The sequence below is a fragment of the Globicephala melas genome, chromosome 6 (assembly GCF_963455315.2).
Source record: "Globicephala melas chromosome 6, mGloMel1.2, whole genome shotgun sequence".
Classification (NCBI taxonomy): Eukaryota; Metazoa; Chordata; class Mammalia; order Artiodactyla; family Delphinidae; genus Globicephala; species Globicephala melas.
The window spans coordinates 76,132,468-76,155,023 of NC_083319.1; the positions used below are offsets into that span (position 1 = coordinate 76,132,468).

The following is a 22,556-nucleotide window of genomic DNA, read 5'->3' on the forward strand; positions in this document are numbered from 1 at the left end:
ATCACATTATTGATTTTGCATATCTACATTTCAATCTATATAAATATATCTAGTATTATATATATTCATTCACTCATTTATCCATCCAGGCTACTGGTTCACGTTTACCTGGACAACTATGGCTACTATATATTTTGGTACTGAGAGGGGTTCTAGAGGAACAGAATGTTCAGGATTGTTTTCTGAATTGGCTCTGGGATTTCTGGAATTGGCTCTCGAATCTGATTAGATTTAAAGACATTTCCAGTAGTTAAAGAAAGTACTGACAATACATGGCATGATCTGCCAATAGGGGTATGCAAAATATCTCCACTGGACACTCCTTGTTAACCATTTATTAAGAAGTACAGAGCTGAGTTACTGGGTATATGATACTTTTGAATACCTTAGGAAAACTAATGAATTACTGAGATTGGCTTGCAGCTCCTAATGTCACTGGACAAAGTGGTGAAAGAAAAGGATGAGCTCAGGGATTCAAACTCCCAGTTGAAGCACTGCACAAATAACCTGAAGCCTTTTATGTGTGCCCTGCAGCTGACCTTTGTTTCCTATAGCCTTAGGGCTAAGCTTCTTGAAAATCAAAAGCAGAATCTCATCCTGTGATTGGCTGAGTTACAAGGCAAGTTGAATTTCCAGTCTTTCAGGGTGCCTACTTAATAGTAGCATTGATTGAAAAAGAATGGGATCCTGTAAAGTGGGGACATGTGGGAAGACTCTGATGAAACCGGAGACACTGAGACTTTACATTTTGATGCATCTTCTTTGCCAAAGAGGCCATCCCAACCCCAGTGGGAGTAGCCTGCCCACATCCAGTTAGAAGTGGCCTCCCCAACCCCAGGGTAATAAATAGACTCTCCACTCCCATTTAACGGGATTAACTTTCATTGCCGGAGGAAACAGCGATGGCCTCCTTTGAGGCAGTTGTCAAGCAAGACAATAACGATTTCCCTCCGGATATGCTTCCTATGTTTGAATCTAGACCTATAACCAGATTCAAGTTCCAGCAGGTCCCTAAAGGGTCAGGTACAAACTACAACCATGAGGAGGTGCTCTACACTCCAAAAGAACTATCTGAGCTTTCTAATGTACAAAGATCTGGGGAACGTATGTTGGAATAGATATTAAGGTTGTGGTATAATGGTGGAAGAAATGAAGTTGGATTAGGCTCAATTTATCAGTATGGGCTTAACAAGCAGAGATTCTACATTTAATGTTGTAGTTCACAGAGTTAGGAAGGGCTCTAACAATTTGGTTGGTTAGCTGAAATAGGGACCAAAAGGTGTCCCTCAGTGAGTGAACTAGAAATACTTGACCTGACTCGGTTTAATGTAAAGGAAGGGATTGAGAGGTTTATGGAGATTAGATGTTAGAGTGGATTTGTCATTTAAGACATACTCACCCACACCAGGCCGTGAGATAAAAATTTGTGAGCAGAGTCCTGATAATTTTGAAGAATGATCACTGTTCTCGGTAGGCCAGTGGAGAATAGTGAAAATTTCCAAGTACAATGAAAAGTACAGTCACTGAACTGGGATATTTAAATGCAGTGATAGTAACTGGATCCTGGGGCGGCAGGGGCCAAGTGGTGGCGCTCAACTGCCTAAAGCAAGGTGGACATAGTTACTGTAATGGACAGCAAAGTCAAAGCAGCAATCCAGACTTACAGCACTGGCTGGTTGTTTGTGCTGTTCTTAGGAGTGAAATGATAGAAAACCTATTATAATTCTCACTTGATCTTTATAGGCAGAAAAGTTCTATGTCAAGTGAACAAAAGTCTAACCTGAATCATAAAAACTGAAGTCACAGCCTCTCACTTCCCACTATTGAGCCAGTTTGCAGACCCAGAACTCTTTGAGTGAAGGGGAGAACAGGTTTCCTTGAGGAAGGACCCAGGTACACTGCCCAAATTTTATACTGTCAATCTTTTCCCAACCTTCACCAAAGGGACCTACAGCCTTTTGCCAAGGTAACTATGCCCTGGGGAAAAGAAAATAATCAGACCTTTTGGGGACTAATGGATACTGGCTCTGAACTGACACTGATTCCAGGAGACCCCGAAACATCTCTGTGGTCCACCAGTAAGAGTAGGGGCTTATGTAAGTCAGGTATCAATGAAATTTTAGTTTAGGTATATCTCACAGTGAGCTCCAGTGGTTTCCCAAACCCATTCTGTGGTTATTTCCCCAGTTCCAGAATGCACAATTGGAACAGATGGCAGAATTCCCACATTGGTTCCCTGACCTGTGGAGTGAGGGTTATTATAGTAGTAAAGGCCAAGTAGATGCCACTAGAACTACTTCTACCTAGGGAAAAAGTAAACCAAAAGCAATACTGTATTTCTAGGAAGATTTTAGATATTAGTGGCACCATCAAGGAGTTGAAGGGTGCAGGGGTGGCTGTTACCACCACGTCCCCATTCAACTCTATTTGGTCTGTGGAGTAGACAGATGGATTTTGGAGAATGACAGTGGGTTATCATAAATTTAACCCGGTGATGACTCCAATGGCAGCTCTGCTGTACCAGAGTTGGTTTCATTGCTTGAGAAAATGAATGCATCCTCTGGTGCCTGGTATGTAGCTATTGATCTGGCAAATGCTTTTTTTCTCCACACCTGTCAACCAGAAGCAGTTTGGTTTCAGTTGGTAAGGCCAGCAATACAACTTCACCATTGTACCTCATGGATATATCGATTCTCCAGCCCCAATTCATACTTCAGTTCACAGGGATACCCTGATATCACACTGGTCCCTTATTCTGATGACATTATGCAGACTGAATCTGGTGAGCAAGAAGCAAGCAACTCCCCTTAGACTTATTGGTCAGAGGATGGAAAATAAAGGCAACAAAAATTCAGGAGACTCCTCTTTCAGTAAAATTTCTAGGGATCTAGTGGCATGGGGTATATTGAGATATCCACTATAAACTGAAAGATAAGTTGTTGCATCTGGCCCCTCCCTCAACCAAAAAAAGGGGCCAAATGCCTGGCGAGGCTCTTTGGATTCTGTAGGCAATATATTCCTCATTTGGGTGTGTTACTCTGGCAGGTTTACCAAATGACCCAAAAAGCTTCTATTTTTAAGTAGGAATTAGAATAAGAAAAGGCTCTACAACAGGTCCAGGCTGCTGTGCAAGCTCTTCTGCCACTTATCCACAGGACCCAACAGATCCAGTGGTGTGTGAAGCATAAGTGGCAAATGCGGATGGTGTTTGAAGTCTTTGACAGACCCCTACAGGTGAATCACAGCGCAGGCTCTTAGGATTTTGGAACAAAGCCATGCCATCTATTGCAGAAAACTACTCTCCTTTTGAGAAACAGCTCTTGGCCTGCTAGTGGGCCTTAATAGCAACTAAACACTTAACCATGGGCCACCAACTTACCGTGTGACCTGAGCTGCCCATCACGAACTGGGTGTTATCTGACCCACCAAACCAGAAAGCTGGCGGTGCACAGCAACATTTCATCATCCAACGGAAGCAGTATATACATGATCAGGCCCAAGAAGGCTCTGAATGTGTAAGTTACATAAACAGGTAGCCCAGATGCCCAGGGCTCCCACTCCTGCTATACTGTCTTCTCACTCCCTGCCTGCATCTATGGCCTCATGGTGAGTTCTCTAAGCTCAGTTGACAGAGCAAGAGAAGACTTGGGCCTGGATCGCAGATGGTTATGCACAACATGAAGGCACCACCCAAAAGTGGACAGTTAAAACACCGTAGCCCCTTTCTGGGACATCCCTGAAGGACAGTGGTGAAGGAAAATCCTCCCAGATGGCAGACCTTTGAACCCTGGTTGTTCACTTTGCTTGGAATGAGAGGTGGCAAGATGGGCAATTACATACTAATTCATGGGCTGTGGCCAATGGTTTGGCTGGAAGGTCAGGGACTTGAAAAGAATATGGTTGAAAAATTGAGAACAAGGAAATCTGTGAAAGAGGTATGTGGATAGAACTCTCTGGGCAAAAAACATGAAGATATCTGTGTCCCATGTGAATATTTACCAAAGGGTCACCTCAGCAGAGGAGGATTTTAATAATGAAGTGGATAGAATGACCTGTTCTATAGATACTACTCAGCTTCTTCCCCAGCCACCCTTGTCATCATCCAATGGGCTCATGGACCAAATAGCCATGGTGGCAGGGATGGAGGTTATGCACAGGCTCAGCAGCATGAACTTCCACTTACCAAGGCTGATTTGGCTACAGTTACTGCCAAGTGCCCAGTCTATCAGCAGCAGAGACTAACACTGCATCCCCATATGGTACCATTTCTCAGGGTAACTATCCAGCTACCTGATGGCAGGTTAATTACCACGTCTACCATGGAAGAAGCAGCATTTTGTTCTTACTGGAATAGACACTCTAGATACAGACTTGCCTTCCCTTCGTGCTATACTTCTGTCAAAACTGCCATCTGTGGACTTATAGAACGCCTTATCTGTCATCAAAATGTTCCACACAGCATTGCTTCTGGTCAAGGAACTCACTTCACAAGGAAAGAAGTGTGACAGTGGGCCTGTGCTCATGGAATTGACTGGGCTTACTATGTCAGCCACAATCCTGAAGCAGGTAGCTTGATAGAGTGACCTTTTGAAAACTCAGCAGGAGTGTCAGATAGTTGGCAATACCTTGCAGGTCGGGGGAAAGGTTCTCCAGAAGGCGGTGTATATTCTGAACCAGTGTCCAATACATGGTGCTATTTCTCCCATAGCCAGATTCATAGGTCCAGGAGTCAAAGGGTAGAAATGGGCACTGCTCACTATTACCTTAGTGACCCATTAACAACATTTTTGCTTCCTGTTCCTGTGACGTTATGCTTGCTTGCCCAGAAATCTCAGTTCCCAAAGGAGAAATGCTTTCACCAAGAGACACAACAATGACTCCATTGAACTGCAAGTTAAGACTGCTACCCAACCACTTTGGACTCTACATGCCTCTTAACAGGCAAAGAAGGAAGTTACTGTAACAGCTGGGGTGAATGATCCTGACTCCTAAGGGGAAACTGGACTACAGCTCAACAGTGGCGATAAGGAAGACTATGTCTGGAATACAGAAGAACCCTTAGGATGTGTCTCAGTATTACTACTTCCTGTGATTTAGGTCAACGGAAAATTGCAACAACCCAACCTAGGCAGGATTACAAAGGTCCCAGACCCTTCAGAAATGAAACTTTGGGTCACCCCACCAGGTAAAGAACCATGAACAGCCTGGATGCTTGCTGAAGGCAAAGGAAATACACAGTGAGTAACAGAAGGAAAAGATAAATACTAGCCATGACCATGTGACTAGTTATAGAAACAAGAACTATATGAGTTTTCTCCCTTTATTTTGTTATGAATGTGTGTGTGTGTTACGCACACTCTTGTGGAAAAGTAGTACTTTTTTTTCTTTTTAACCTCTTTATTGGAGTATAATTGCTTTACAATGGTGTGAGTTTCTGCTGTATAACAAAGTGAATCACCTATACATATATCCCAACATCCCCTCCCTCTTGCATCTCCCTCCCACCCTCCCTATCCCACCCCTCTAGGTGGTCACAAAGCACAGAGCTGATCTCCCTGTGCAATGCAGCTGCTTCCCACTAGCTATCTATTTTACATTTGGTAGTGTATATATGTCCATGCCACTCTCTCACTTCATCCCACTTCCCCCTCCCCATAGTAGTGTGTTTTTTGTTACATGCAGGATAGTTATATCTTGTTAGATAGAGCTATGATCTTGTTATAGTCTTTGTTTGAAGATTAAGTATGATTTAAAATGTGTATGAATGTTGAGTTGGCAAGGGGTGGACTTGTGATGGTTAATTTTATCTGTCAACCTGATTGGGCCATGCGGTGCCCAGATATTTGGTTAAACATTGAACACTATTATGGGTGTGTCTGTGAGGGTGTTTCCGGATGAGATTAACATGTGAATCAGTAGATGAGTAAAGCAGATTGCCCTCCCCTCTGTGGATGGGCCTCATCCCATTACTTGAAGGCCTGCATAGAACAAAAAAGCTGAGTAAGGGAGAATTTACTCCCTCTGCCTGATTATCTTTGAGCTGGGACATTTTTCTCCCGCCTTCTGATGTGGTCTCCAACTACAGGTTACATCATTAGCTCTCCTACTTCTCATGCCCTCAGACTCAGACTGAAACTATACTGTTGGTTCTCCTGGGTCTTCAGTTTGCCTACTGCAGTTCTTGGGACTTCTCAGTCTCCATAATGGGATGACCCAACTCCTTATTACCATATACATATGTATACAGTCCACATAGATATTACATATTTTTACTATATTTTATTGGTTCTGTTTCTTAGAGAACCGTAATACACACATTTAACATCATTTAATAAAATTTAATATAATTGTATGCAAGTTGCGTGTCAGTTGCAATATCTATTTAAACATATAATTTAAGTCTTAAAAATTTTGAAGGGGAGCCAAAGTGCTTAATAAAGTGGTCCCGAATATCTTGCCAACAACTCTGCTCTTACAAGAGTTTAATTAAAGCCAGGCCTTCAGAATCAACCTCCCTAATTTTCTTCCCAGCAAGTTGGTTTATTCTTCTTCTTCTGTCCTTGTCACTCATATTTAGTTAGGGTCTGGAGTACTGGGTTTGCATGAGCCATAGGTCTAGAAGTTTTCTGCTATAATTTAGGCTGGAGCATATATCTTTTCATGATTTTAAATATAATTTTATGGTTATCTTTACTGGAATTTTTTAACATAAAAAAGCCAATAGCTGTTTGATAGAAAAGTATTTTTGTAATGTCTTATTTGCTCTTATAATAAATGAAGAATTATTACAGTTTTTTATAATGGTAGACATAGTACCTTTTAAGTTTTTGATCATTTAAACAAAGTAGACATATCAAACTTTATCTAATGATAAACTTGTTATCTTTCCTTTAAAAAATATTCTGGTATATCTTTGGTCCCATGGGGAGAGAGGAAGAGTTTCTAGAGAATTTATGCAAAGTAAATCACTCACACCTGGATAATTAGAGCAGCTGAACAAAAGAAACTCCATGTGAGGGTACATTTCTGTTCAGCTCAGGAATTACACATTTTCAGGAAATAGTTAGAAATAAAATTCCTCTTATATAGCCACTATTAGCTTTGAGGCTAAATACTTTATATATTTTTTCAAGTTTATCCTTATAAAAATCCTAGGAGGTAGATATTGCCCCAATTCTATAGATAAAGATAATAAGCCTCAGAAAAGTTAATAAACTTGCTCAAGACGACCTTGACACCTAAATCAAAGTAACCAGTCACTAAGGTCTGATCTTAGCCCCCTGTAACTCAAGACGCTTAGTCTTCACCATCCAATTTTAGTGAATTTCTCCAAAGCTTAAAAGGCCAACAATCATCATTTAACCCAGAACACAGCTCAGTTTCTCCCCCTGGACTCTTCAGATTTTTTTCTTTCTTTTTTTTTACTTCAATAGCAACTGCAATAATTTAGAAATGCCTACCTCTATTAAAATACATAGCTGAAGATTATAAAATGTGCTTTGTCTACCTGTATACTATATGAGAGACAAAGAAAGATGCCTTTCCAACACAATTAGTCAATGACAGAGCTGGGAATTAAAATCTTTTACTTCTGCTCATCTCATCAAATGCAGAATTGGTGCATTTTTTTTCATGAGGCCATTTTTCACATTTGAACCGAAGATAAGCGATGTAGTGAGATAATGTAATTTTCTTTCACTTCACCAGTCTTTGATTAAAGAAGTTATAGCCTTGCTTTGAAAAGCAGACATTTTTCAGTGACTCATTAAAATAATCAGGAACTTTATTCCACTTCCTTTGATGGTGGTACTTACATCCTTGACCTCTTCCGAGAACATCATATAAAAGGCTAATAATGCTAATATTAACAAGCATATAAAATAAGTGTTATAATTACCAATCCTAAAGAATTTATATAAACTAGTACATTCATGGTCATTTTAATGAATCTACATCAGTAAGTCTGCATAAGATTGGAATTCCGAAAAGCAAAACCTTCCCCTACATTCCACAAATGAAAAAGCAAGAGACAAGGAAGGTGAGAAAAGTATTGCCCCCATATCTAATATGAAAGACCCTTTATTTGTCCAAGAAAAGGCCATTCTCCCCTAATGGTCAATTTCACTAAAAGTTTGTCCCTTCAGCTATCAGTGATCCTTAAAAGGCTTAGCTTCTAGGAGGGAGTGGTCTATTCAGTCATGCCTGAAGCTATTTTTCAGGTTAGTTAAGTATCAAAAATCTTAGAGTAGCCCTGCTGAGAGCATCATTACCTGCTACCTCAGAAGGAGAACCACAATTGTCCAACTCAGTGATGCAGGGTCTGGACCTCAGCAATGACTATATTGGCATCTCAGTTATTACTAAAAAAGTCACCAGAGTTATAACCTTGACCATCAGCAATTTACTCGACAAAAGAAAGCTTAGCTTCCAACAGCTTTCTGGAGTTGGTTAAAATGCGGGTTACATACACTCTTATTTATACAATATACACACACGTGGTGGGTACATATGGATACGGAATAAGGTCTCCTTAACTCAAATTATGCAAGTGAATATATCCTTGTTTTAAATTTATTCCCTTTTCTTATTATCCAGTTATGACACAAGGCTTGCAGCTACAAAACTGGATATGCACTGGGGCACAAATGCAGAAAGCAAAACTGATAAGAGGAATGCAGATTTTAATTAAAGGGCAGAAAGTGAAGCATTTTTCATGGTTAACAATAGAAATGCTTAGATTCTTGGCTCTTTTCACTGAATTTTTTTCTTCCCACTGTGAGATTTAATTTAAACTATAAAGGAATTTTACTTCCAGAAAGGTTTACAGAAATTGCTTACAAAATACATTGAGATGTGCATACTAGAAATTAAGAAAGGTATCACAAAATTTAGAAAATGAGAGAAAACAAAATGAACATTACAAGTACTGGCAAAGAGAAATCTATGCTTTCATTTTGGGGGTAAAAAGCAAAACTGGGTCATTCTGAATAATCCAAAAGGACCATTGAACTCATTTATTAATGAACGTGGATAACATTTGGTCTCATGATTATTAATTGAAGTTATTTATGCCTATCTTTCAAGTCATCTTACAAGCACTTCTCAAATTTCTTGAAATGTCTTTGAAGTAAAAATTATTTTTATATGAGAACTGTGTGCATGCAAATATAGACAATAATTTCAAGGTAACCTCAGTCCCTCAAGCAAAACAAAATCTTAATGTTCCATCTAAAAAAATCTAAATCTTAAAGACTTAAAGAGCTGGACTTAAATACCAGCAGACATATATACACTACCAAACGTAAGGTAGACAGCTAGTGGGAAGCAGCTGCATAGCACAGGGAGATCAGCTCGGTGCTTTGTGACCGCCTGGAGGGGTAGGATAGGGAGGGCGGGAGGAAGGGAGACTCAAGAGGGAAGAGAGATGGGAACATATGTTTATGTATAACTGATTCACTTTGTTATGAAGCAGAAACTAACACACCATTGTTAAGCAATTATACTCCAATAGAGATGTAAATAAATAAATAAATAAATAAAAATAAAATTAACTTCCATTCAACCACTAAAAAAAAACCCCAAAAAACAGCAGACATCACAAGATAAAAAGAAAATAAAACTTCTGGGTTATTGTGAAAAGCTCATTAATATTCTCCGTCGACACAGAGCTGAGGGAGGCCAGGCAATGAGGAACTTTTCCCCTCCAAATTTCCAAAACATGAAAAGTTTGATCTGTAACACAAACTCAGAGGTGTTCACTGAGTGGGTCAGGTATGATTAACGCACACGACAGCGTGATTTAAAGTCTTCATACTAATTAAATCACTTGTCCCTGTCACCTACAATTCCTCAGCAGACGTTATATTTACCAAAAAGCAGGGGCCATACTTCTTATCACATAATCTTTGAATGCACACATATCACTTTATCTCATTTCTTGTCATTTCTTTCTATTCTATCCTCACTGAGCTACTGCTATTTAATACCTCTGTACATTTGCCCATGAAGTTCTCTCTCACTGCAAACCATTTTCTCTCTAGCAAACTTCTACTTGCATCTCAAAATCTAATTCAAGTTTCCACCACCCCCTGAATTTTCCCATAGCACATGGTACATACATTTTCTACATTACTTAAGAAACTATCTGGTCATTATTTGGTTAATATTCTGCCTTCCATACTAAGTTGTAGGCTCCACAAAGACAGGGCCATTCTCAAACATGAATGTATCCCTAATGGCTATTATATGGCTCAACACATGGTAGAAAAATCAAGATTTTTTAAATAAATGAAAAGCGTTCTTTGATAATTTCTTTATTGCATAGTGTACTTAATATAATCATTAATCATCAACAACATAAAATTAGAGTTCATATTGGAAACATATGATCTTGAGTCCAAACCAGTAATGTTCAAATTAAAATTTGATTGAGAATCCTAATGAAGAAAATTGCCTCAGCTATTCAACATTGATGAGAAAAGGAAGTTCTTGTTAGCTGATTAGAGAAAGGTTAACTTATTTCTGTCATGGTATTAGCTGGAGTTGAGATCTAGGACAGGCCTTCATTCACCAATATTTCTGAAATAATGGGCCTGGCGCTCACTTTAGAATTTTTAGAAATGTACCCTTTACTAACTACTCCTGCTTCCTTTAAGTGATTGTCAACTGGGAGCAGAATCGTCACCCACAGGAGGATATTTGCAAATGTGGTCTAGGGACACTGGCTGTCACAACACTGGAGGATGCTAGTGGCATTTAGTAGCCAAGAGCTTATATCCTACAATGCTTGGGAAAACCCATGTAAAAAACAAATGTTCCCCCCAAACCATAATACTTCATTATGTAATACTTCAAGTGATCCAAGAGTCATTTTGTATTGATTTGTATTACCAACTTCTGCAGACTTTATGACACCATGGGATACATTCCAATCTCATGTTAGTCTATGCACGTAATGACATTTCATTGTCATGCACAATTCTTAGTTAGAATTGTTAACCAAGTAGAAGTCTTATTGGAAAATTGTAAGAAAAAAAAATAGATTCGCTTCTTCAGCACATTTCCAGGTTGCCCTGAAAACAAGACTTTCATGGATGGATTACTAAAAGAAACTGCCTTTGTTGCCCAACTTTCTTCCTTTATTTGAATATTTCAAAGACCAGTTTCCTTTGAAACTGATCAGGGTTTACTTTCTTTTTCTGTGGCAATTAAAGTTACATACCATACATTATTAGCTTACACTGTTAATAATAAGATGTTTCCAGAAATCCCTAATAATTTTATCCTCTAAGAATGAAAGCAATGAAGTCAACACCTGAAATCAGATATGTGTAGTGTTTCCTTAAAATAAGTATCTTAAATAGAGAAAGAAATTAGTCATGGGTTTATTGATAGATCTGGGTTTGAATCCTAACTACAACGTAATACATTTCATGTATACAACAAAGGGTCTGGATCAGAAAATGGTAAGGTGAATAATGTCAAAGAAAGCAAACACCTTATCAATAGTTTTACATATCTGAAGAAAGACTAGGTTAATGAAATGAAGTAAAGGGAATCTCAATTTATTAGTGAATAGCTAGCATTAATTTGAGGAAAGAATTCTCTGACCTTCCTATCCTGAGGATTTTGGTTTAATCGGCAGAAATATCCCAAAGTATTAATGATTCCATCTGATGGGTTAAGGACACTTGCCCTTTAGACCACCAATAATTCCATTTATATGGTTCCCTTCTTGCCAAGTAAATTTCTATTTTGCCTTTTCATTCTGGTTTTCCTAACTGACCAGATGATCTAAGAATTGTGACTCAGTTGGCAGTCTTAATTCTCATTATGGATTAATAACTTTCTATTTGGTTTATATGGAGTTTTGTTACTGAAAATTTATTCAAGTAGATTTCAATTTGACCAATTCCAGATACATGGGCAAAATTGAATTTCTGGAATAAACACTCTCAATTGGCTATCTGTCCAGATCTCACCAGTTAGATGCCCCCTAGCTGAGTGGCAAGTGAGTCCTACTCAGAAATCAACTTGCATTTTCTATAATTGCAACAATAAACAGCAAATTTGGGGAAAATCCCTAACTGGGTATACATTAGATCCTTTAGCTTTGTGTCCCAATGGGAATATTCAAATTCAGAGTCCTAGAGAGTCAAAAAAAGCAAAACTGGTAAGTCAAATGCAGATTCTGATGACTGAAAAATGAAGAGCCAGCCAAACACTTTAGATGGAGAAAGGACAGTGTTATTTTGGTTTTGCACAGATATTTCACATCTTGAAGTTGATAATCCCTTTCATATGGAAGCCCAATAAAATCACATCTGTTCAATTTCAAATAGCAGAGGATCAGAACTGCAAAATATGTTGAAAGGAGCAGGCAAATGAGCAAACAGGCTTAAATGGGTTAAGGAAATAGATGAACTAGTGCATCAAATTGTTCAACATTTTCAATATGGACTGAGCAATGACTAAGAAGAAGGAGGTTTTCAGTTTAGTTTTACTTGTGAAAGATAAACATTAAGGGAAAAGAGGAGGTATTTAGCATAGAACAAAAGCATATAAATAGAAGACCCAGTGATAAAAGTGAGAAAATGAAGCTTTAGAATCAATAGCAAGTAAATATTTCTAATCACAAGAACTGCCTAGTAAATTGCTCATAAGAAAAGGCAACAACTCAGATTCCCAAGAGAAATTTTCAAGAGCTATTTCAATCCAAAGGAAAAATTCAGTTAAATAGGAAGTAGTTCTTAAACCTTCTAGGTCAAAGTAGTTTTTATAAAAATTTTGGTTTTGACTTCTAGCATATACTTAACTTAGAAAGGATAAACTATTTGTTCAGGAATGCCTTAAATCAACAATGTTAGTAATACATATGTAGGATGTAGATAGGTAGGTGAGTAGGTAGTCAGATAAAAGTATGGAGACAAATAGACGGATGGAAGAGTATACAGAAAAACAGATGAAAAGATAAAATTAGTTTAAACCCTTTGAAAATTAATTGATTAAAAAATTTTTTTTAACTTATTGGAGTATAGTTGCTTTGCACTGTTGGTTTCTGCTGTGCAGCAAAGTGAATCAGCCGTACATATACACAGATCCCCTTTTTTAGATTTCCTTCCCATTTAGATCACCACAGAGCATTGAGTAGAGTTCCCTGTGCTATACAGTAGGTTCTCATTAGTTATATATTTTATACATAGTAGTGTATATATATCAATCCCAATCTCCCAATTCATCCCACCACCCCTCGTCACCCCTTGGTATCCATAAGTTTGTTCTCTACATCTGTGTCTCTATTTCTGTTCTGCAAATAAGTTCATCTGTACCATTTTTCTAGATTCCACATATAAGCGATATTATATATTTTTCTCTAATTGATCTTTAGAGTTCTTTAATAATTGCATTAAGCGTCTTGCATTATAGAAATATCTGCAATTTCCTTTAAGCTTGACTGTGAATGACATAAATTATTTTGAATGAGAAAAATACTTTTTTTTATTAGGGTTTCCCAGATATAAGCTTATCTTGGTTGGCACAGTGTTTCTCAAACTTGGCTACAAACCAGAATTCCTGGGATGCTTGTTAAAGGTACACATTCCCAGGATCTATACCAGCTCATTCACAGGAAACAGAATCTTCCAGGGGAGGAGTCTGAGAATAGGAAGTTTTAAAAAGCACTACTGAGATTCGTATGGTTCCAGGATTCAGTGTAACAGCATCCATAAATCCAGGAATAAGAGTTTCAATATGTAAACTTTTTCTAAGAGTCAATTTCAATTTTAGGGAAATTGGGATAGTAAGTGGTAGACTTTATCTGCTGGGTATATATTCAATTCAGTTTCCCAAGAATGGCCTAAAGCCTACTGACTATGTTTAAACCTCTGCTAAGCGCTCGAGGATGGGGGCAGGGTAAGAGGAGGTAGTAATAACCAAATAACAACAACAAAAGACAAGACTCCTGCCAACAGAGAGCTTACAGTCTGGTTTGGCGAACATGAATAACAAAGACAAATGGAAGCTTATGCAAGACAGTATATGATAAAGCATTTGGGGATTGAGGAAGTACAACGAGAATGTAAAAAGAAATTGTGGAAATTGATGAATAAAAACATTACTTACCAGTCAACGTCAATTGCATTACCAACAGGAAGAAAGGTACTGTTCCATCTCCAACAAGTAAGAAGAAGGTTACTACTTTACTACCCAACTGGAGGTATTCCCCTCACCTGGCAACAGCCCAGCCAATGAGAGACTGTCACAGTTCAGCCAATGAAATGCCAGTACACTTCGCGCTCCTAGTTACTTCCGTTGGACACTTTGTTTATAATAGCCCCTCTGACCTCCCCCTTCTCCTGTATGACACAACACTCCTCGGCTTCCTTCCCTGGACTTGTCTGTGGTCACCACAGATTGCATGTCCCAAACTGCAATTCTTTGCTGTTCTGAAATAAACCCGTTTTGCTGGTAAAATAACTAGCTGTTTTAATGGTTTAGGTCAACATAGTGATATCAGTGCGGGCTTGAGTTGAACCCCAGTTAAAAAATTGATGGACTCCTGTAGCTAATTTAGTCCAGTGAGGATATTTTGCAATAGAAAACTCTGAAGGGTAAGATTGCAATACCCAGGTATTCAACCCACTCAAAATGAACACAGTGAAGAACAGAGGCAGGAACAAGAGTGGGGAGCCGTCAGGTCATGAAGGAGGCCAATCAGGCAGAAAAACATAGAACCTTCTCTTCTCTTTTCTTCTATCCTTCATTGTTTTGTTACAGTGTTCTCCAAACCAGTGTTATTAGGCCAGAGAAAGAAATGCTGTGCTCTTACCTGGTTTCAAGAGGAGGGCATATGAGAAACCCCCAGTGATTACTAGAGGATATTGGGGGGAGGAGGGAAGAGGTGAAGGTTAAGAGCAGTAGAATATGCAGTGTTCACTACAGGGAGTTTTTTATACACTCGATCATTCATAGTCTAAACTATGAGGTACCAGGGATTTATTTGTAGACTTTGGGTATTTTATTAGTTATTTACATTTTTTTGAATTTTATTTTATTTTTATACAGCAGGTTCTTATTATTTATTTTACACATATTAGCGTATATACATCAATCCCAATCTCTGAATTCATCCCACCACCACCCCCCAAACCCCCACCCCCCACCCCCGCCACTTCCCCCCCTTGGTGTCCGTACTTTTGTTCTCCACATCTGTGTCTCTATTTCTGCCCTGCACACCAGTTCATCGACTTTGGGTGTTTTAAACAGCTCTGTAATGCTGCAGAGACTGAAGTAGCCTATAAAATTATGTTTTTATACAGTATTTTCTAAGAACGTCAAATTGCTTTCTCAAGACCACCACATTATAATCTCTTCTTAAGGAATAAATCTTGATTTATAGCTAGAGTCAGAACTTGGTATCTGTACTCTAATTCAGTTCCGGGATATGCTTCTGACCTATTGTTGTGAACACTTGGAAAACATTTGCTCCATGTTTGAGCAAACTATGTGTTAATATCCTTTCTTCCTCCTCCCCCGAGCTTTTTCTCTCTCGCCTCAGCAGATATGAAATTTGAACAGAAGGTCTTGAAGTTCCCAGTTTTATGCATTCTTTAAATATTTAAAAATAAATTTTATATTTAAAAAATTCTTCCCTTTACCCACAAACCCCCCACCCACCAATGAATAGCTTCAACTAAAGTGGCATAAACTATTCTATCCCAGGCTCAGTACCCTAAGATTCCTTGATCAGAATTCTTTCTAATTAGGGCTGTCTCTCTCCCAAGCTATCGGGGCCTGAGGCCCTGTGGCTGATTTGCTCTGTGCTAAGGTTAGTCCTGATTTCCATGTCTTTGTTGAGCAGACATATGGGAAGGCACAAAATTGTACTTCACTGTCAAAAATGATTCAATAAAGTTCCACTTTTTATTTTTAAATAGCATCTTGAGAGAAAGTTTTATCCCCACTCAGCCCCTCATATGGTAGCAATCACCACAGGAGCACACAGCCCTCATTGGTTATGAACTACCAGCCAGTCCACAATCAGCCCCCTTCAGATGTAACTGCCCACAGGTCAAAAGTGAGCAGTTGGTCCTAAACTTCCCGGATAGTCAGACAGGTTGCTATCTCTGGGCTCCTTTTTGCAACAATCTCTACCTTTAGGATGTGTCAGAATTGGGAAGGAGAAGAGCCAAAACAATTCCTACATAATCATCCTACCCTACTGCCACCCACAGTAATCTCAATGTTTTTGAAATGAACGCATAAACAGTGCTCACTGTATGTGATATGCTAGGCACTCTTCAGAGCACTTTGGCAATACTGACTCAGCTAATTCACTCGATCCTCATAATAACCTTAGGAAGTAGCTACCATTATTATCCCCAATTTACAGATGAGGACACAGACGTATAAAGAGGTTAAACAATTCGTCCAACATCACACAGCTAGTAAGATTTCCAGAAAAGGGAAATTAGGTCTTCCCCCCCAAAAGACAGATATTTGATTTTCCGAAAAACCGTGTGAATCAAATCAAATTAAAATATATTCCTGGGGATTCTTTTTTGTTTTCTATGCCTATAATTTATTCATCCCTAGAAATGTCAGGTTAGGACAAAACTATAAATCAACTCTAGTTAACAAGAGGCAGTAGGATGGATAAGAAGATGGGTGTTGAAATTCTGAAAAAGTTCACCAGTGGTATCCTTTTGGTGAGGCTGTAGTAGCCAGGAGGATCAGGTTAATCTCTAGAAAATTCCCTCTAAAAATCTTTTGCCTTCCCTATGGATTAAATTGCAACTCTACTACAGCAACAAGAACTTTTAGGACTTATCTTGCTTCTTACCTATTGTCAGGTGGAAGATAAGAGAAGCTCTCTACTGAAGACCTGATGGAAAATAGAGAGAGAGAAAAGAAGAATTAAAAGCAAAAATAAGTTAGGAATAAAAACTATGGAGTTTGTGCTTTAAAGAGGAACTAATACAATGAATTACCACTAGTTAGCCTAATATAGCAAAGATAGAGAAAGTACAAATACTGACTGTGGTTTGATAAGGGAAAAGAATTGCAGTTATAGAGGAAATTAAATGTTTGAAAACCTAGATAAAATGATTGATTATCTAGGAAGACAAACTACCAAAATTGACTTAAGAAGTGATAAAAATACTAACAGGTCAATAATCATGGAGGATATTAACAACGTTTTCAAAGAGCTACTTTCTGAAGTAGTGCCAAACTTGATTTCAAAATTAAATTATTTTATTCTTAAAAAAACACATAATTCCTATGATATTTAATGTATCTCAGAATATAACATTATTTTGTTATATTTAGGAAGATTCCTAATTATTTTACAAATCCAGAGCAACATTTATACCAAATCCTGAGAAAGTTTACACACTGAAATGACAAAATTACACTAATTTCACTTTTTATGATCAATTAAAAAAAACTCTAAACAAAACCCAGTAGTATATTGTGAGAATAATTCATTATGACCAAGTTTGACATTATTGAAAAGCAAAGATATTCCAGCATTTAGCATATCAATAATTGTAACTGACTGTTGGAATAAATCAATAAAGACCATATAATCCCTTTAGTAGATGCTTAAGAAGTATTTGATGAAAGCCAACATTTCCATTACAAATGAGGATTATGTAATGCTTTCTTAACTAAACATGAATTTATATTTATGCATGCACACATGTACCTACATACACACTAAATATATGTATAAAATACCAAAGGTCAATATGATGTTTAGACTTGATGGTGATATTGTAGAAGCATTGCAAATAAAGTCAAGATCAAATTAAGGGTAACTTTTATCATCAGTGCTATTTATTATTATTCTGGATGTACTGACAAAGTTGGACACTAGTACTATGAATATTTTAAAAAAGAAGAAAATATGGGGCTTCCCTGGTGGCGCAGTGGTTGAGAGTCCGCCTGCCGATGCAGGGGACACGGGTTCGTGCCCCGGTCCAGGAAGATCCCACATGCCGCGGAGCGGCTGGGGCCGTGAGCCATGACCGCTGAGCCTGCGCATCCGGAGCCTGTGCTCCGCAACGGGAGAGGCCACAACAGTGAGAGGCCCGCGTACCGCAAAAAAAAAAAAAAAAAAAATGACATTTTAATTTAGTAGAAAATAGCTATTAACTAAGTGTCAATGGGACAATAGAAAGCAATTTACAACAAAGCTAGAGCCTTTATTTCTTACACAAAATTCAGAGTGGATCAAATATTTTAATGTAAACAATGAAAATACAAAAGTTCTAGGAGAGGACTTCCCTGGTGGCGCAGTGGTTAAGAATCTGCCTGCCAATGCAGGGACACGGGTTCGAGCCTTGGTCCGGGAAGATCCCACATGTCACGGAGCAACTAAGCCTGTGCGCCACAACTACTGATCCTGCACTCTAGAGCCCCTGAGCCACAACTACTGAGCCCACATGCCACAACTACTTAAGCCCGAGCGCGTAGAGTCCGTGCTCCACAGCAAGAGAAGCCACTGCAATGAGAAGCCCACGCGCACCGCAATAGAGTAGCCCCCGCTCGCTGCAACTAGAGAAAGCCCACGTGCAGCAACGAAGACCCAACACAGCCAAAAATAAATAATAAATAAATTTAGTTTAAAAAAATGTTGTAGGAGAAAATTTAAGTGGATTCAACTTGCTGGTAGGAAATGCTTAAAATATGACAAAATCTGAAAGTCATAAAAACACGGATAATTTTAAATAAAAATAAAAATCACCTATTAGCTTACCTTAAACAACATAAACTGATAGGCAACAACTTTAGAACAAACCAATTTCAGTATAACTAGAAATCAAAGGACCAATATCCATAATATACAAAACACCTAAATATCAATGAGGAAAAGGTAAATAACTGAGAGTCCTCAAAATTATTAATAAGGTTATAAAAATTTAATCAGAGAGCTCACTGTTTGTTTCCTATGATAAGACATTTATTGTTTCTGGGAGTTTAAATTAGCACAATCTCCTACAAGGCAGTCTAGCAATATCTAGTAAAATAAGAAATATTAATAATTCAGACCTAGTAATTTCACTTAGTGAACATTTGTATCAGTGCAGAAAGGCATTTTTTCCCCCAAATTGTCAGGCATTGGAAACAGCCTGAATGCCCATTTGTGAGGGTTGCATATATATGCTATAGTGTATCTCTATACATGGAGATAGGTCTCCGTGTGTGGAAACGGTAGTAATTCTAATATATATATATATATATATATAAAATGTAACATAATAATTATAGAGTATAGGCCTTGTGTAGATTATTTACTGCTATAACCCAGAGCCTAGAACATTGATGTTCAATAAATGTTTGCATGTTGAATGAACAAATGTGTCATTATATGTTAAAAGTCAACTGTAAAATGACATGCAGTGTAAAATCATATACGTATAAAAAGTCTATCTCTTTAACAGTAGCATAGTAGTCTTCAAGAGATTTTCACTTCCTAATTTGTCAATGTCTATAATTTTCACATTTTAATAAACATGCAAATATCTATGATTAAAATATTAAGAGGAGAGAGCACTTCTCTATGCCTCTATACTAAAGCTATGGTATTTGGTCCCACCTAAACTTAAATTTGTTGGGATTAAATTAACATTAGGTAGTGGGATACAATATCACAGAACGATGTTATATTCTGGGAAAGGAAAACAAAGAAGAACATGGTTAAGGAATTTTCATTAAAGAAAGCAAATATGATCGAGACAAGACAATGAAAAGAGCTTTACCAAGCACCTTCACATACACATTCATTTAATTCTCATAGTAGTATTTGTCTTTTAAAAACGAGAAGAGTAATGTCTAGAAAGAAGACCCAAACTCAGTACTGGAGAATCAAGACTTGAACTTGCTTTAATCACCCCATTCTATTTCTAGTGCTCTGACAATCATCACTATGTAGCAGGTGCCTCTAGCTGGGAAGATGGTATCTTTTTGGGTGGTGGTGAAGAAAGAGGGGGAGGCAGGGTATTGGATACGGAAGCCCAAATTTCTATCTAAAACATATTTGTATAGCCTACTAGTTATTACCATGGCTATTTGTTTACTTGCAATATTTTTTTTCACCCATAAAGAAAAATTGAGACTTTGGGTCAGACTACTAAGGCAGTGTTTTTCTACTCAAAATAAAGCTCGCTCCTCTCCTGTGCGGTCAAATTTCAATTTGTAAAGGTTATAAATCAAACATGAACACATGCTGATCTAAATGTAAAGAAACTGCAAGAAAAAATATGGTGTTTCCATTTCTGTATTGTTTGGTCTGCTTGGACACATGCCTATGAGTGAGTTTTTATTTATAAAGACACAGGATAGATTGTATATTATTCTTCTGATGGGGGGAAATTCACAGGCCTTATGCACACAGTATTACATTTCTGGGCATCAAAATTACTTTCTACCTGTATTAAATCCCTGTGTTTCTATAATGAAAAGAAAGCCTTTGTGCTCTAATGAATGACACTGTGCAATTTATAATCAAAGGTTATGAATTTCCACTTTGCAGCAGTCCCTTTTCAAACACCTACAGACTTTCAATATGTGTTCCAACTGCACTTACAGAGATAACCATCTTATCCTAATAATGCCCTAATATTGGATTACAAGGAAGAACACAATATTAGGTTGGAATGAAACACAGTTTTTCTCCAATGAAGAAAACTGGAAAGACAAAAACAGAAAACTCAACTTGTTTCATTTCTTACTTTTAGCAGAAGCTTTAGAAATAATTTGCTTTACTTTTCAATCACCGACTCCCCAGCTGTTTGGAGGCAGAAGGGAAAAATATGAGTATATTGCAACTGCTATTGAATTTTAATTCTCCTCTGTGAATTCCAGTCAGAAATTCTCATCATTGGTACTTTATTTATTGGTAGCTTATTTATTTGGAGAGAAGCTCTATGAGAGCATTCAGATACATTTAAGAAAAATATGTAAGCCATGGACACATAATAGTTTCCAGCTTTGGGGAAACAAGTTTACCTTGATAATACCATACATTTACTATAAGAATCTAGTTGCTCTGTACTTCGATTTCCAGCAAATTCAATAACCTGGAGCCAGGAATCCAGATGTAACAGGAAACAGAAGCCACATGCAACATGAAAGGGTCAGGCATGAAAAGTTATGCCTCTAAGAGGGTCCCATACATTCCTACTTAAACTCTCTTAGTTTTCACCTTTGCACACAACCTTAACAAGTCATATTTCCTTATGTCTACTCTTTTTTCTTCAGTGTTCACCCTACAGTCAGAATGGTCTTTTTAAAACACGAGATTGTTTACGCTACTTCCAGCATAAAACTTGTGCACATAGGATATGCCCAATATGTGTTTGTGGAAATGAATTACTTCTTTTTCTGTAAAATAAGCTCCACTGAAATGACAGAATGAATTTTAAATTACATGCCAGTGTACATAACTATTTATAATTAAAAGACAAAATTGACTCTGGATTTGAGGAAATAGATGATACAACGTAGTATGCCCAGATGACTAACCACTACTGATTTGAATCCCTTCTTTCTAATGAATCATTTACTAAAATAGAAAAGATCTTTATTGAAACAAATATCTAAGAAGATTTGGGGATTCTATCCTTGCTTGCTGGGTCTAAAGGTTTTTCTCCCATTTCCTCTTACATACCTCTTAATTATGTATTAAGGGGAACAATAATATCAGACATGATGGCCTCAAAGTACACAATATCCTCCCTAAACTGGAGGCAAGTCCAGAAAATGCTACTCCCTTCAACAGAAACTAACAGGAGTCAGTATAATTCAGTGAGAGTAACCACTCCAAGGAATGTCTTTTTAAACATGCAGTAGATCCAATCAGCACTGTTAAAGAAACTACTATGCACCAGGCAGTGTACTAGGCATTTTAAAACAGATGCTCTCATTCAATCCCCAAATATCCACATCCATTTGATCACACAGGCATTTTAATCCCAAATTTGCAAATGAAGTTCACAGAGATTGAAATTTTCCAGTGAAAATAATACACCTCTCAAACCTCAGGCAGATGAAAATACAATTTATAAAAGTTTTTTCTGGGATATTATAAAGGAAGAAAATTGCTAATTTGCATTGAATCTAGGAAGATGAAGATCAGACAGGAATAACTTATTAGTACTTAGCCAATAATATCCAGTATATATATATATATGTAATATATAGAATATATATATATATATATAAATATCCACTGCCTCACATAAACTTGAACATACCAACTGCTAAAAGAATGAGCTCTTTGCAGGAGCAAGGATGTACCTCCAGGCTGCTTAGGTGAGTCATACTCATGATGATGATGATGATGGTAATGCTATAGTAATGCTGGTAATGATGGTAATGATGGTAATGCTACTGTAACTTACTAAGCACTTTCTAGATGAGAAAACTGGAGCTCAGGGAGTGTAAAGAAGTTCTGAGAGGAACAAAAACTTTGGATTGAGGTTACTGTGAGTCCAAACTCATGTTCTTTACTCTAGCATGGGTACTACAACTGTCCAACTGCCTGCCCCATA

At 37.8% G+C, this 22,556-nt stretch overlaps 1 protein-coding gene across 10 annotated transcripts in view; it reads right to left on the reverse strand.

Moving 5' to 3' along the window:
* LINGO2 (leucine rich repeat and Ig domain containing 2) overlaps positions 1-22,556 on the reverse strand; it is a 1,190,714-nt gene that overhangs the window by 178,179 nt on the left and 989,979 nt on the right. For 9 of the 10 annotated variants that reach the window (XM_060301024.1, XM_060301022.1, XM_060301023.1 and 6 more), the window contains one exon: positions 16,841-16,882. The exons of the other annotated variant lie outside the window; for it this stretch is intronic. The gene's annotated coding sequence lies outside the window, so the exon portion shown is untranslated. The remainder of the gene's footprint in view (positions 1-16,840; positions 16,883-22,556) is intronic. 10 annotated transcript variants of the gene reach the window in all.